This window comes from Hyperolius riggenbachi, chromosome 10, assembly GCF_040937935.1.
Source record: "Hyperolius riggenbachi isolate aHypRig1 chromosome 10, aHypRig1.pri, whole genome shotgun sequence".
Taxonomy (NCBI): Eukaryota; Metazoa; Chordata; class Amphibia; order Anura; family Hyperoliidae; genus Hyperolius; species Hyperolius riggenbachi.
In genome coordinates this window covers 189,213,877-189,230,401 of record NC_090655.1, presented here as the reverse complement: position 1 = coordinate 189,230,401, position 16,525 = coordinate 189,213,877, and the positions used below count along the sequence as shown (strand labels likewise).

Genomic DNA, 16,525 nt, shown 5'->3' with positions numbered 1-16,525 from the left:
GGTAGGTATATGGGTGGGTATGCTACACAGGTGGCCTGGTGGGTGGGTATGCTACACCGGTGTCTGGGTCAGTGGGTGGTCATGCTACACAGGTGGCTGAGTGGGTATGCTACACAGGTGGCCTGGTGGGTGGGTATGCTACACAGGTGGCCTGGTGGGTAAGTATGCTACACAGGTGGCCTGGTGGGTGGGTATGCTACAAGGTGGCCTGGTGGGTGGGTGGGTATGTTACACAGGTGGCCTGGTGGGTGGGTATGCTACACAGGTGGCCTGGTAGGTGGGTAAGTATGCTAAACAGGTGGCCTGGTGGGTGGGTATGCTACACGGGTGGGTGGGTATGCTACACAGGTGGCCTGGTGGGTGTGTGCTTATGCTACACATGTGTCTGCGTCGGTGGGTGGTCATGCTACACAGGTGGCTGGGTGGGTATGCTACACAGGTGGTCTGGTGGGTGGGAATGCTACACAGGTGGCCTGGTGGGTGGGTAAGTATGCTACAAGGTGGCCTGGTGGGTGGGTATGCTACACAGGTGGCCTGGTGGGTGGGTGGGTATGTTACACTGGTGGCCTGTTGGGTGGGTGGGTATGCTACACAGGTGGTCTGGTGGGTGGGTGGGTGGGTGGGTATGCTACACGGGTGGCCTGGTGGGTGGGTGGCCTGGTGGGTATGCTACACAGGTGGCCTGGTGGGTGGGTGGCTATGCTACACAGGTGGCCATGTGGGTGGGTGGTAATGCTACACAGGTGGCCTGGTGGGTGGGTATGCTACACAGGTGGCCTGGTGGGTGTGCTACGCTGGAGGGTGGGTGTGCTATGCTGGAGGGAGTTATGGAGGGTGCGTGTGCTACGCTGGAGGGATGGGTGGATGGAGGATGGATGGAGGGTGTGTGTGCTACACTGGATGGATGGATGGAGGGTGGGTGTGCTATGCTGGAGAGATGGATGGATGGATGGAGGATGGATGGAGGGTGGGTGTGCTACGCGGAGGGATCGAGGGTGGGTGTGCTACGCTGGAGGGATGGATGGATGAAGGATGGATGGAGGGTGGGTGTGCTACGCTGGAGGGATGGAGGGTGGGTGTGCTACGCTGGAGGTATGGATGGATGAAGGATGGATGGAGGGTGGGTGTGCTACGCTGGAGGGATGGAGGGTGGGTGTGCTACGCTGGAGGGATGGATCGATGGATGGTGGGTGGGTGTGCTACGCTGGAGGGATGGAGGGAGGGAGGGTGTGCTAGGCTGGAGGGTGTGCTAGGCTGGAGGGTGGGTGGGTGGGTGTGCTATACAGGTGGGCTGTTGGGAGGGTAGGTGTGTACCAGCTGGTGGGGAGGTGTGCAGTAAATGGCCGCCTGGGCCAAAGTGTTGCTGAAGGCTGAGGAGGGCATGGAGGGGAGCCGAACTTCTTCCCTCCCTCCCTCACCTCGGGGCTCCCCTCCTGACATACCGCCGGTGGAAGATACAGCTGAAAACTTATCTCCCAGGCTCCGGTCTTCAGCAGGCGTGTGCTCCAGATCCACGCTGCCTCTCTGTAATGCCACTCCCATTGAATCAGGAAGTAGTGTGAGCAGCATGCAGAGGAGACAGCGTGGACCTGGAGCTCTAGTGTCTGCTGGAGACCGGTCCCTGTAGCTGTATCTTGCGCCGCGCTTGTAAAGGCATGACAGGAGGTGAGGGAGGGAGGGTAGAAGTCTGGCTCCCCTCCCCACAGCCTTTTGCAGCATTTTGTACCAAGGTGCCTCTGCTCCCTGCTGAGCATTCGGGGCACTTGCGTCGTGTACTCTGTGCCCTGACATCGGGGGCACAGTGGGCGGGATTCGTGGGTGGTGCCCCGAACCTAAGCCCCTAGCGACGCCCATGGCACTCTTAAGTAATGCCACCTGCCCCTACCCTATGGACATGAGTTAATTAGGCAATTTACATTCTCATGCAATCAACACTGCACATAGTCCATGGGCACTGAGTCAGAGGGTGGAGAAACAAAAGAAAGTTCATAGTGGATACATTAAGTACCTCCTGGGCCCCTGATGCTTCAGGGCCCCATAGCCGCTGCTATGACTATTGCTATGGCCCCGGGTCAAGCCCCGATTTACCTCACAGGAGCCTATAGGCACACATGTCCTGGCACCCTAGACTTCACCCTCCATGAACCTACAAACCCCTGTCGAGTGTGCTGGCTGGTCCAGCTGTCACTTCTCCCTTACTTCCCTTGTCCATCATAGCCACCTACAGGTATCCCTTAGCATTAGGTAGCCAGAAGTACCCTCAGTATTAGGAAGCTAGAGGTGCTCCTGACTGAAGGGAGATCTGCTGAGTGGAATGCTGAGAGCCAGGTGAGTAACCTCTCATGTACACTCTCATCAGGACTCTGCGTAGAGAAGAAGGAAGGGAGGCGCTCAGGGAAGGTAGTGGGCCACCTTTCCATCATCAGGCGCCTGTAGGCACGTGCCTACAGTGCCTTATGGTAAATCCAGCCCTGCCCCGGGTGCTAGGCTCCCTGGGGTGAGCTGCCTTTCCTGGTACAGCAACCAGTCCAGTGACTTTTCTTCAAACAGTGGTGTGTTTATTGGTGCTATTTACAACTATATACTGTACACAGGTGCAGAAAAGGTGCTTGAAGAGAAAAAAAAACCTAGCCATGTTTTGTCTCTAACTATACAGTATATACACTCCTCACTACTGACTGAACAAGCCTTGTGCTTTGTTTGCAAAGTCACAAACAGCAAAATGTCAGTTTTTAAACAAACCTTTCAGCTTTCACCTGTCTGCTCCCCAGGTTACAGAGCAATAACCGTGAGTAAAACTCAGCTATTTAACATAACCCACCTGAATGCTGTGGATTCCTGCAGTGGAGCACATCTCCAGGTATGTAAATGAAAGAAGCCTGGGTGATATGCACATTCCTGACAGACTTTTCCAGGATCTCTGTTAGCCATCCTTCTGCACTGTATGTATGTCACCCAGTGTGGACAGATCCTATAGTTAACATAGGACGCATGTCTGTGTGTCCCTTGCTGAAAATGTATCAATTTTGTCAATAGTATGAATCTAGCCTCAATCAAAGTACAAACACACAAAAGAATGTTCTGCAAGACTGGGCCTAAAAACACCACCTCAGATATTTGCAGTCTTGATTACCTCTTTTAAGGGACGGGATCCCCTAGGCGCTTACCGTTCGCCAGTGAGTGATCTGTAAAGTGCTACGCCAGTGGATCCCTATGGCTGTGGTCCCACTAATAGCATTTTGTGAGCGATCCTAGAGAGATCACATCAGTGGCTACATCAGTAGCGTCGTTACGGGGGTGCGACCCACACCAGGTGGGGTGACCCCAGCCACCCTAGGGGGGTGTGCTTAGGGCATGGGCGTCCGCACCGCACTATGGCAAAAACGGGCGGCTTCCTGCCTCCCCCTGGCTGCCGCTCACCCCCTCTGGCTGCCTCTCACCCCCCTCCCTCTAGCCGCGTCGGACCTCGATCAGGCGGCGACCAATAGTGCGGGTGCTAGGACCTAGCACACTGCACTGATATGCGGAAGTGACATCACTTCCGCATATAGAGCGTGGTGCGTCCGGCGCCCGCTCTTACTGGTCATGTCGCCTGCTGATCGAGGTTTGACGCTGCAAGGTGAGGGGGGAGCGGCGGCTAGACGGGGGGTCCCTGTCACTCATTACTTAAACAGGGGTCCCTGTCACTCATTACTAAAACGAGGGTCCCTTTTACTCACTACCTAAACGGGGGTCCCTGTCACTCATTGCTTAAACGTGGGTCCCTGTCACTTACTACCTAAACAGGGGTCCCTCCCTGTCTCTCACTGCCTAAACGGGGGTCCCTGTCTCTCACTGCCTAAACAGGGGTCCCTGTCTCTCACTGCCTAAACGGGGTCCCTGTCTCTCACTGCCTAAACGGGGGTCCCTGTCTCTCACTGCCTAAACAGGGTCCCTGTCTCTCACTGCCTAAACGGGGGTCCCTGTCTCTTGCTGCCTAAACGGGGTCCCTGTCACTCACTGCCTAAACGGGGGTCCCTGTCTCTCACTGCCTAAACGGGGGTCCATGTCTCTCACTGCCTAAACGGGGGTCCATGTCTCTCACTGCCTAAACAGGGGTCCCTGTCACTCATTACTTAAACTGGGGACCCTGTCACTCACTACCTAAACGGGGGTCCCTGTCACTCATTACTTAACCGGGGGTCCCTGTCACTCACTACCTAAACGGGGGTCCCTCCATGTCTCTCACTGCCTAAACGGGGGTCCCTGTCTCTCACTGCCTAAACGGGGGTCCCTGTCTCTCAGTGCCTAAACGAGGGTCCCTGTCTCTCACTGCCTAAATGGGAGTCCCTGTCTCTCACTGCCTAAACGGGGATCCTTGTCTCTCGCTGCCTAAACGGGGGTCCCTGTCTCTCACTGCCTAAACGGGGGACCCTGTTACTCACTACCTAAACGGGGGTCCCTGTCACTCACTACTTAAACGGGGGTCCCTGTCACTCATTACTTAAACGGAGGTCCCTGTCACTCACTACCTAAATGGGGGTCCCTGTCACTCACTACCTAAACGGGGGTCCCTCCCTGTCTCTCACTGCCTAAATGGGGGTCCCTGTCTCTCACTGCCTAAACGGGGGTCCCTGTCTCTCACTGCCTAAACGGGGGTCCCTGTCTCTCACTGCCTAAACGGGGATCCCTGTCTCTCGCTACCTAAATGGGGGTCCCTGTCTCTCGCTGCCTAAACGGGGGTCCCTGTCTCTCGCTGCCTATACGGGGGCCGCTGTCCCTCGCTGCCTATACGGGAGCCCCTGTCTCTCGCTGCCTAAATGGGGGTCCCTGTCTCTCGCTGCCTAAACGGGGGTCCCTGTCTCTCGCTACCTAAACGGGGGCCCCTGTCTCTCGCTACCTAAATGGGGGTCCCTGTCACTCACTACCTAACTGGGGGTCCCTGTCACTCAATACCTAAACTGGGGGGTGCCTGTCACTACCTAAACTGGGGGCTCCTGTCTCTACCTAAACTGGGGACTCCTGTCACTACATACACTGGGGGGTCTCTGTCACTACCTGAAATGGGGGGCACCTGTCACTACCTACACTGGGGGGGGCTCCTGTCACTACCTACACTGGGGGGCTCCTGTCACTACCTGAACTGGGGGGCTCCTGGCGCTACCTTAACTAGGGGGCACCTGTCGCTACCTTAACTAGGGGGCACCTGTCGCTACCTAAACTATCTAGGCCAGCCAGCCCAGCATCACCACCAGCCAACCAACCCAGAATCATTGTCAAAAAGGCAACAGCATCACCACCAGTCAGGCCAGCATTTACTTCAACCAGCATTACCGCCAGCCAGGTCACATCATCACTGCCAGCCAACCCAGCCACATCGGCCACAGCATCACCACCAACCAGGCCACAGAATCACTGCCAGGCCTTTCAGCTCACACATCATCCACCATTCCAGCCAAAAACAGTATTGCCAGGCACAGCAGCCAGTAGAGGAGAATTCAGAAGCCAGGTGAGAGGTGTCTACCATATTAAGGGGGCATTCTGCCTATTTATGTGAAATGCTGTCTATTTATGTGCCTCATGACTGCTGAATTTGTCTTTTTGGAGGCCTCATTATTGCTGAATTTGTCTTGTCGGGGGCCTCAAGATTGTTAAATTTGTCTTGTTGGGGGCCTCATGATTTGTTGGGGGCCTCATGATTGCTGAATTTGTCTTGATAGGGGCCTCATAATTGTTTAATTTTTCTTGTTGGGGGTCACATGATTGCTAACTGCGAGACTATGGGAAAAGCTGCATCCTTATCATATGAGACAATAGCATTAAACCTACTTTTTTAGCTTTTTAAAACAGAAAATAAAACTGGGAGGTTCTAAAAAAATGAATTCATTTATTCAGGAGTAGGATGGATGAAATTGTTTATCTTCACAGTTTATTTTCAACTTGGATTTTCCATAATGTTCATGTATGAGTTAAAACATTTGGTAGTTTAAATTGCTGTTACCACTTTGCGACAGATAAGTGACTTGTGGGTTGCAGTTTGGGCACTCGGCCTCCAAAAAGTTTACCACCACTGTTCATGTAACTTTGTTGACACCCACATTCTGGTCCATGGCCACACCTATTTTTCAGTGCGGTGCCCTACGCACGCCGCACAACGTAACCCTCATATTTTTTGGCAAGCTAGCTGCAGTGTGCTGATCTCTGCTGCCTACAGTATGTACAGTATAAGCTGTTCTTTAGTGCCTGCACTGTGTGCTATAAGGTGTTACTGTGTGCCTTTACTGATTGTAAACCAGCTGTATTGTATGCTGATCCCTGCTACTTTCAGTATGTACAGTATTAGCTGTAAAGCCTGCTACACACATTCAATTTTGATTAGCCAATTTTAGCTCTGTTCATCAAATTCATTGTCTGTTGGCTCCCTTACTGCATGGGGGTGGTAAAATTGGTCTGTGATTGACCAATCAAAATTGATCTATGCCTATACTGATTGTAAATTATCTAAATAAAGGACAGGGGGCTCCATCCAGTATTTCAATGGGCAGGCCCGTTATCTGTAGCTTACACCGCTGCTAAGTTCATGTACATTTGGCCCCACTCATGGCCCCACCCACTCACAGCATGACCACACCCACCGCTTCTCTTTTTGGGGGGGGGGGTGTCGGTAAATTATCCACACCCTAGCTACGCCACTGGCTTCAATAGCCAAATCGTAATCACTCTGGGAATCTCCATGAAATTGCGGCACTTCTGCAATTCAGCAAATCGTGGGCACTTTGTGATTACCGCAAAGCGCCCCATAGTGGGTCCCAGCCCTATTGGTTAATTAAGAATTAAAGAGGTTTTAACTATGCTTTTGTCAGTGCTGCTGATCTCATTATTAAAGATATTTTACCAACTTTCACAATCCAGTTTCATTTTCTGTAGAAACCAATATGTTGCTCTGTGGCAGCCTACGGACTACGGTGTCCTTCCCAACACAGAAAACATAATTTACGTACTGCTCACAGAAATATTTTTATAAAATTATGTCTTGCTACATTATCTTCACTCCCAATTTCATATCTGTAAAATCAAAATCATTGGGTACGTCTTGGTCCATTAGATCACTTATGGATCTCAGTGTATCTTTTGTAATTTAAATATTAAATGTCCCTGAAATGCCTATAATTCAGCTCTGGGCCAGGACAATATCTGCATGGAGTTTGTATGATCTCCCCATGTTTTTCATGGGATTCCTCTGTACACTCAGGTTTCCTCCCAGATCCCAGAGACAGGCAGATTATAGATACATATGGATAACATAGATACAGAGTAACTGGCTCCTCCAACAATTGGCTATCTTAAAGAATAACTTAAGTGAACAGGGTGAAAAAATAAATCAAAACATTGCAAAGTGAGATGTTAAAAAATAGAAGAGAGATCAAAAAATTATTGATATTCGTCATGCAATTTGTTCATATTGTTTGATCCACAATCAGCCTGCACATAATCATCCTAACTAATGGCAGACAGTCAGTACCAACTGCCATTATCTATAACCGCACCCCCTAACAATGCGATAGGCTAAAAGGTTGTTTTTATAGATATACATATGCACAAAGAGTTATACTGCTTGCTTAGCAGTTGGAAACAGCAATCATTTCCCACAATGCAACAATGCTAACAAACAGGAAACTGTCAGGACCATGGCCTGGACAACACATTGTGGGAGGGATTTCGCCACAATATCAGCCATACAGACCACCCTGATGATCTATTTGAGAAAAGGTAAAGATTTCTCATGGGAAAAGTAGTATCAGCTACTAACTAGGATGAAGTTCAATCCTTAGTTACAGTTCCTCTTTAAGATCTTGTCACAACTCAATCAATAACAAAGACTCTGCACTCAAACACATGCTCACAACAGCCTACAACGCAAACAGTAATAAAAGTAACTGAAAGTCGTTAAAATGGAGGATATTAGTTTCCCCCAAAAAACTGCAGTGGTTTTGTACTCAGTCAGCTCACTCTTCCATGCCTTCCTGAGAACGGTACTCTACTTTGCCTATGCCAGTCAGCACCGCTGTCCGCGGTCCCGCTCGCACGTGCGCGCTCTCCCGCGATCGTCCACGCCGCCGCCCGCTTGTCCGGAGATCAATGAATGGGAAAAACCATTCCCGTTCGTTGATCTCTGCCCCAGCAATGATCGGCTGCTTCTATGAGAAGCAGCGTGATTATTGTGAAAAAAAAAATCAGTTTCCCAGCCTCCCTGAACTTCCTGCAAGCGTACTTCCTACGCTTGCAGGGCGCATTTACAAAAAATTACTGTGGCCATCTTGTGGTCAAAAAGTAATACTACACCCAAAAACATTTTTCACATACAAATACATTATTTTCCAATATAAAATTAACTTATTAACTCCCACACTCCCCAATTGTTACCAATTTTTTTTTTGTAATAAAAAAATTAATTAAAAAAATTACAATAAAAAAAACAACATAAATAGTTACCTTAGGGACTGAAATCTTTAAATATTTATATCAAGAGGGTATAACACTGTTACTTTATAAATTATGGGCTTGTAATTAGGGATGGATGCAAAACTGAAAAAAATGCACCTTTATTTGCAAATAAAATATTGGCGCCAAACATTGTAATAGGGACATAATTTAAATGGTGTAATAACCGGGACAAATCGGCAAAAAGGTTACATGGATTTTAATTATAGTAGCATGCATTATTTAAAAACTATAATGGCCGAAAACTGAAAAAGAATGATTTTTTTTCCAAATGTTTTCCTATTTTCCCATTAAAACACATTTAGAATAAAATAATTCTTGGCATAATGTCCCACCTAAAGAAAGCCTAATTGGTGGCGAAAAAAACAAGATATAGTTTATTTCATTGCGATAAGTAATGATAAAGTTATAGGCGAATGAATGTAAGGAGCGCTGAAAGGTGAAAATTGCTCGGATGCTGAAGGGGTAAAACCCCTCAGTGGTGAAGCGGTTAAAACTGAAAGCAAGTTTTTGATTTTTAGCCTTGCAAACAAAGGAAAAAATATTTGCATAAACCAGTCTCTCTCCAGGGGAGCACCAAATTGTACCACTCACACTATTTCATAAATGGGTTGTGCTGGCATAGGGGAAATTATAGGTGCTAAGCGATGTGGTCAAATTTACAATTTTTAATTGGGTTGAGGTTTGGAATTTGACTGGGCCACAACATCATGCTGATTCTTTTCTTTTTCAGCTATTCTGTTTTAGGTCTGCTGGTGTGCTTGCACTGATTATCTAGCCTGGTTGATCTTTAGGCAACATCATGGGACACCAATACACACACTAGATCCTTGGCCAAGATGGTCCTGAATGGCCTCCTCAGCCTAGAGTCACCTAACTTGTGTACATAGCTTATTTTTGTTAAGGGACCACTATCGCGAAAATTGTTAAATTTAAAATACATGTAAACTTACACAAATATAAAAGTACATTTTCCTCAGAGTAAAATGTGCTATAAATTACTTTTCTCCTATGTTGTTGTGACTTACAATAGGTAGTAAAAGTCTGACAGAACCGACAGGTTGTAGACCAGCTCATCTCCTCATGGGGGATTCCCAGTGTTCTCTTTATTTTTTTTAAAAGTACTTACTAAAGGGCAGTTGCTCCATCCAACTGCCAAAACAGTGCGCAGCGATCAGGGAGGCTGGACAGCATCTTTGTATAAATCCTTTTCAGGGAGTGTCTTTTTAAAGAATAAAGACCAGGCAGGGAATCCCCCATGAGGAATTGAGCTGGTCCAAAACCCGTCGGTTCTGTTAGATTTCTACTACCTATTGTAAGTGACAGCAACATAGGAGAAAAAGTAATTTATGGCTCATTTTACTCTGGAAGCAATGTACTTCTTATTTGTATGTGTTTACATTTATATTAAATTGTACACTTTTTCGCGATCGTGGTCCTTTAAATAAATAATGTTGCGATGTAATATGTCGTGTTGTTTATCTAAGATTGTATTTACCTAATTATAAGACTGCCTAAGGACCAGAGGATTTTTATTATTATTATTTCCTCGTATGCATACCTAAGCATTGAGGAAGAGTACTTTCTTTTTCCCATAACTATATGTAATTGTGAAACATAATGCACGCATGAGTTGGATACCTTAATGCCCAATAGATTAAATAAGACCATTGAATCTTTCATGAATAGTCTTTGTGATGTTATTCTTTAGAGGTTGGATTATTTGAGTCAGATGCACTGTACTGTTTGATGTTTATTCTAAACTATTTTGATGTGTACAGTGTGTAGGCTTTTAACTTTTTGATAAAGGATCATATGTTCTAGTCTTCTAAGAATCATCAGGTGATGCAGATGAAAACGTTAAGAATAATTTTCTGTGGGGGGGGGGGGGGAGGGGGAACATGGCTGGCGTGCTTGAGAGATGGACGCTCTCTAGCTTCGCTCCGCACAGCCGACTGCCTTAATCAAAAATTTTACCTTTTACAGGCACCATTTCTCTCCAGCTTTCCCCTGTTTACTAAGAGCAAACACTTGAGCAGCCATGGGTCGCAAAGAATCCCCCGCCTCCTACACCCTCGCCGATGACCAGACGCTGCCGCGGCCTGGACAACATGGCGTCCTCGACCTCCTTGTGTTCGGATGTGACGGTTGCCTCTTATCCGAGGTCACAACCTAAGAAATAAAGGCCCCCCGAGGGAACACGAGAGAGCAGACGAATCTCTAGATTGGACTCCGAAAGACGCTCTTCACTGGGCACAGTAGCAAACAAGATAGCACATCAGCTTAAGAAGGAGATTCGGGACCTGGCTTGCTGGACCGGAGACCTGGAGGATAAAGTGAACAAGGCCTCTACAGTGCTAGACGCTCATGAAGAATAATTTTCTGCCTTACCTATAAATAATCAGAATTGGAATCAGAGTCACAATAATTTATTTCGCTTGTACAAACGGGGGGTTTATCCGGGATTAGTCTCGTACAGATTCTGGAAGGATGGGGGGGGGGATAATGTCCGAAAGTCAAGAGCCGAGGCTGTCATACTACGGCGCCACCAGTCGCACTTGGCAATCATCTGCTATCTCTAAGGAGACATGGAGGGATGGGGACAGAGGGAGGCAAAGGTTCAGCAGTGATGACCCAGTTTTTCATAGAAACCTGCAGTGATGGCTGATGCTGCTGAGGATCCCAATTGCTGACATCTAGCAGTGCATGCCAAGGTGTTCCAATTCAAAAGGTGCAGGAGTGTAAATTTCTGTGGTGGGTCCCGACTCCTGGGCAGCATTCAGCAGGGCTGGTCAAGATAATCCGGCTGTCACCGAAGCATCCAGCTGCTTACTTCCAGTTTAGTGGCTGGCATCATAGACGGGCTGAACTAGAGGTATCCCTGCTGTAGGGGAGCAGCATTAGCCGATGGATGGATGGAGCCAGCATACATCAAGGCCACAGTTTTCCTGATCAGCGCTGAGTCCTACCTCAGTGGAGCCCTGATCTCCTGGGTAGCAGCGGTGGACTCCACAAAGCCTGTATCTACACAGACAACAGACTCAGGCAGCGGCAAGGTGGAAAAAAACTCCAGGTCCCGGACTCTCCATGACCCACACCAGTGTCCCAGGCTACACTGGACCACACTGCACACCTTTAGGGGGGAAAAAAGGTGAATTAGTAGGGAAAAGGGAAGTAAAACAAAAAGCCAGAATTCTGTTGCCGTGGCTGCCAATTAGGGCGCCATCTTCCTGAATGAAAGTGGGGTAGTGGATTAGCCCCAGGTGCGATCAGGCCACCCACTGTTTGCTCGGCTGCTCCCAAAAGCCACTAGATAAACACAAAAAGAAAGAAGGGGCGCTCTGAGCTGCAAGTATGAATCAAAGTACACTCCCCCAGGACAGGTCTCACCTGGTTCAAGTTTGGCCAGCACAGCGTGCTTAGCCGCGATTAGCCTGTGTCCCTCTATGCTGAACCGGGCTCTCCAGGTTCGTAGGGCGGACGTGACGTCACTCTCCACGGTGCTTCCTGTGGTCGTAGCTGACAGTCAGTTTGTAGTAAATTATACTGTATTATCCATACTTATTCCGTCTTTACTGCCCTCTATGACGGCCATCTTATTTTATACATTGTAATCTCCCGTGGATATTCAGACACCGCTCACTGCGTAGCTGCAGCAATAGCAGAGCGTGCGTCCCAGTCTCCACAGCTACGACCACAGGAAGCGCCCTGGAGAGTGACGTCACGTCCGCCCTACGAACCTGGAGAGCCCGGTCCCCGGCTCAGCATAGAGGGACACAGGCTAATCGCAGCTAAGCACGCTGTGCCGGCCAAACTTGAACCAGGTGAGACCTGTCCTGGGAGAGAGTGTACTTTAATTCATACTTGCAGCTCAGAGCGCCCCTTCTTTCTTTTTGTATCTTCCTGAATGGCAGTTTAACAGTACTGTGGATTAATTTCAGAATTAATAATTTTATCGTCTTTATTTTTTATTTTGTTGCTGCTCCATCCCTCACAACAGAGCAATGATGCCCCATTCTAGTCACTCCACCATAGCTACAAATAATGGATAAGCTGCATGCTCCATTATTCCTGCTTTATTTCAAAGACGTAAAAAGCATGAGTTCCACACAGATGTCTGACATGTTTCGGATCAGGCATGATCCATAGTCAAAGCTAAGTGCATGTCCGCCTATAAAGGTGTTGTTAAAATAACCCACGCGCATAAGCCCCTTATCAATTAAGATCACAAAGGCATTTAGGCCTCGTTCACATTGGGTGCGTTAATAAATGTATTTAAGCACATGCATGCGTTGATGTGCGTTTCATTATGAGTTTCAGTGCACTGCTGTGCGCTTCTTTTAAGCGGATGCATGCGTTTTACATGCTCTTAAACGTGCTTGAATGCGTTTTTGTTCAGCATGTTTTGCTTATTTGATATAGCAATTGTCAATATAGATTTGTTTTCATTTGAATTTTTTTTTAATTACGGGTAAAAAACACATCTCCAAAGTGCATTGCTATGCGCTCCTAGGTGCTACAAAAGCGCAACCATTCACTTGTATTGCTGTGCGCTTCACAGCGCAATGCACAGAAATGCCTGCAACGCCACATTTCTCAAATGGACGGTAACAAAGCGCAGAGATGTGAACGTGGTACATTAGAATCAATGGAAAAAGCTGTACCTACCAAAGCACATAGTAGTGTAATGCCCTGGGAAAAGTGTACAACAGCGTCCTTGACAATACCCTTGATAATACACAGGCATATAATGAACACCAGGAGAGAACAGAAACAAGTAAGAAAATAATGCAAATGCTCCATAACCTAGTAAAATCAATTAGAAAATATGACATAGTATTTGATGGTATCATAGAACCAGGAGGCAACTGGAGAGGAGGAAAAACATTTATATGGGCAAACATACAGGGACTAGGTATAAAACTCAAATGGACAAACAATCATCTAAAAAAGATGTAAGCATATACTAACAACAACAATCTCAGTGCTAAAAGGATATCCAACAAGAAAATAATTCCTGATGCACAAGCAATATAGACATTTATTAAACTTCCTTATTTAAAAAGGAGGTCCAAAGGTTTTAGATTGATAGATGTCCATGGATCTTGTTCATATGTCTATAGACTTAGGCTGCGAATGGCAGGTGAAAGCATACTGAAACATGTAAACAATGCGCCTCGGTAGTGTAATAAATTTTAATAAAAGACGATTCTTATATAACATTGTTTATATCATCTGAGAAACAGATTGATGTCCCACTGATGATTGAAACCCTTAGGCTCCCTGGTGCACAGGGAGGAATATAAAAAAAAACCTCCCTCTCCAGCAGTGCCCTATGAATATTGCCTCCTCTAGGATCCCCTCACACTCTCTTGACACCTCTTAAACAGAAACCCTCATATTTACAATGTGGACTGAGCAGAAATGTTTTGAAACATTAGATAGATTGCTAATATATGTATCATTGGTCCTGGAAGCTCGACAGTATGTTTCACAATCTTAGTATATAGTGGATGTGTGGTGCAATCCACATATTGTTTGCAGTAAAGACTGCAATTTAATCACAGTAGAGTTGAAACTGATATACTGCCCTAGAGGAAACTTACGTCCAATAGTCAATGATACAACTGACCTGGTGATCTGATGTACTGTACAGTACAATATTTACATGTCCTGTAGCCAGACCTAAGAGATTGAGGGTGTCTAAGCCAATTAGGGGCTGTGTTTGAATTGAAGCTGGAGAAATAGGAGCCGTCCTGGTAACAAATTTACAGCCCCTTTCTAAGACCTGCATAATTATGGAGTCAACATACAAAACAGGTGTCTTTGGATGTTAACAACCTTACTGTATTCCAGACTATAGGTAATACAGAAAGTTATAAGTGATTGTTCTGCTCAATGTCAATGCAAAGCAACTTCTCTCAACCCTAGTCTTGGCCTGTGCTAGAGCTTTCTATCGAAGTTCCATGTCTAAATACTGGTTCTAACAGCCACCAATCTCAATTACCAATGCAATATTTAAGATGTATAGGGATAATAAGTAATATAATGGGCAGCCCTATAATGAATGTCAAAATGAATAAACAAAAAATGAAGTGAAGGTTTTAAGGAAGACTGGAGGACTGATAATGAAATTCTAATGGTCTACTTAAAATAAAGATCAGAAATAGACGTCAGCATTTAGGATTTCTAAATCTTCCTCGCTAATCTGTGGAAGTTTAATTTTATTCAAATAGACCTCCATATCTTCAGGTCGCCCACCTCGTGATTCATATAACTTCTCATAGAAGGAGGTAAAAATATCCAGTACTTTCTCATGGCCCACTCTAAGTTTTCCCTGTGAGTCCTTCAGCGAGTGGATGTGACTAGGAGACCACCCAGACTTAGTTAGGTTTGCAAGGAGTTTACCCGATTTATTTGCAAGCTTAAAAAATTTTGCAGCCCTATGAGATCTAAAGGTTTTATCATACCTCTCAAGCCAGAGATCGCTTTCCCTTTTTGCATGGATCCAGTGCTCTCTATTAGTCTCTGAAGGATGTTGTATATACGTAAGATAAGCAGATCTTGCTTTATCATATTTTTGAGTATAGTTTTCTAAGGCCTTTTTTTTATAAGATTTGACATACCCAATAATACGACCCCTCAACACGGCTTTTGCAGTTTCCCAGTAAAGAATAGTGTCTTTTCTATGTGCCCGATCATCCTCTGAGTATTCCTACCACCAATTCGTCAGAGCTGATGCAAATTGTTCGTCCTCATAAAGATAATTAGGGAACCTCCAGCCCTCCCAGGTACGTTTTACAGTTCCTAAATGGAAAAGCGACTGCACCGGGGCGTGGTCAGAGATGACCATTGCTTTAATTTCTGATGCAGTGACTTTAGTTATAAGGTTCGGGGAGACCAAGACTAAATCTATCCTAGAATGTGATGAGTGTGCCCCAGAGAAATGTGTAAAGTCTCGTTCTAGAGGGTGTAAATGGCGCCAAATGTCTACTAGCCCTGTTTCATCCAAGAACATTTCGAGTTGTTTGTCCTGTTGTCTCACAGTCACATCCACTCGCGAGTATACCATTTTTCTATCTTCTTCTACTGAAGGAACTGCATTGCAGTCTCCAGCTACAATGATCTTAGAATGCATAGGGGACATCTGCGTCTTGCTCGATAAGGCCCTATAAAAGGACTCGTTGTCAGTATTTGGGGCGTTTATCCCCCAAATATTATACATTTGTTCTTCTATCAAGAGTTCCACCTTCAACCATCGCCCCTTGACCATATCAACTTCAAATGAAGTTACTTTATCAGAAAATGTTTTACTAAGCAATAAGATAACGCCAGCTCTTCTTCCATTGGAGGGAGACCCTATTGCCCTACCTACCCAGCATTTTGACATCCATTTAATTTCATCTTCCCTAAGATGTGCTTCTTGTAAAATCGCACAATCATCCTTCATCTTATGTAAGTGTCTTAATACTTGCGTACGTTTTTGTGGTGTGCGGAGGCCTCGCACATTCCATGTGGTTAATTTAAAGGTATTAAGGGGGATGGTTGAAAGAGGTTGTAAACCATAATGTGTAATATATTTTGTTTAATGCTCGGGGACATCCCAGCTGTGTCCACCCGGCAGTCATCAATTTAAATGGAGTAGTAAGGATGAAATTGAGACATCCAAGGGAGCATGTACATATATTCTGGATCTTAATATCAGAAGTGACAGGGACACCGAAACCCCAACATTGAACTATCCTATCCCACCCTTTCTTAACCCTAACGCTACAGGAGAAAGAGCAGCTAAACCAGCAACATAGGTCCTGCTCAATCAGCCGCAGCAAAATAGTAATTCCAGAATGGAACACTTCAGTAGTGATATGTATGCCATTTTCTGACTTCCTTTTTTCCTGGCAAGAACAAGTTAACAAGCTGTAACATAGCAGTACTAGTAAAACAAGGCATAGCCACTTAACAAGGTGGCAAATCAGAACTTTAAATACAGGAGTTTACCCCCTGCATAAGTGAGCAAATCCTCCGCCGCCATTTTGCTCAATGT

The 16,525-nt window shown here is 46.3% G+C and overlaps 2 long non-coding RNA genes across 3 annotated transcripts in view; one reads left to right on the top strand and one right to left on the bottom strand.

The window, feature by feature from the left end:
* Window positions 1–7,668: 7,668 nt before the first annotated feature.
* On the top strand, window positions 7,669–10,894 carry LOC137534089 (uncharacterized). 2 transcript variants are annotated; one of them, XR_011024307.1, is made up of 2 exons: window positions 7,669–7,749; window positions 10,468–10,894. It is a non-coding gene; the product is annotated as an uncharacterized lncRNA (long non-coding RNA). The 2 variants fall into 2 exon arrangements; XR_011024308.1 differs by lacking the exon at window positions 7,669–7,749 and adding an exon at window positions 9,745–9,796.
* Window positions 10,895–13,533: 2,639 nt separating this feature from the next.
* Window positions 13,534–16,525, bottom strand: part of LOC137534088 (uncharacterized) — a 202,793-nt gene continuing 199,801 nt past the window's right edge. The window contains exon 3 of the long non-coding RNA XR_011024306.1: window positions 13,534–13,611. This is a non-coding gene — a long non-coding RNA (uncharacterized lncRNA). The remainder of the gene's footprint in view (window positions 13,612–16,525) is intronic.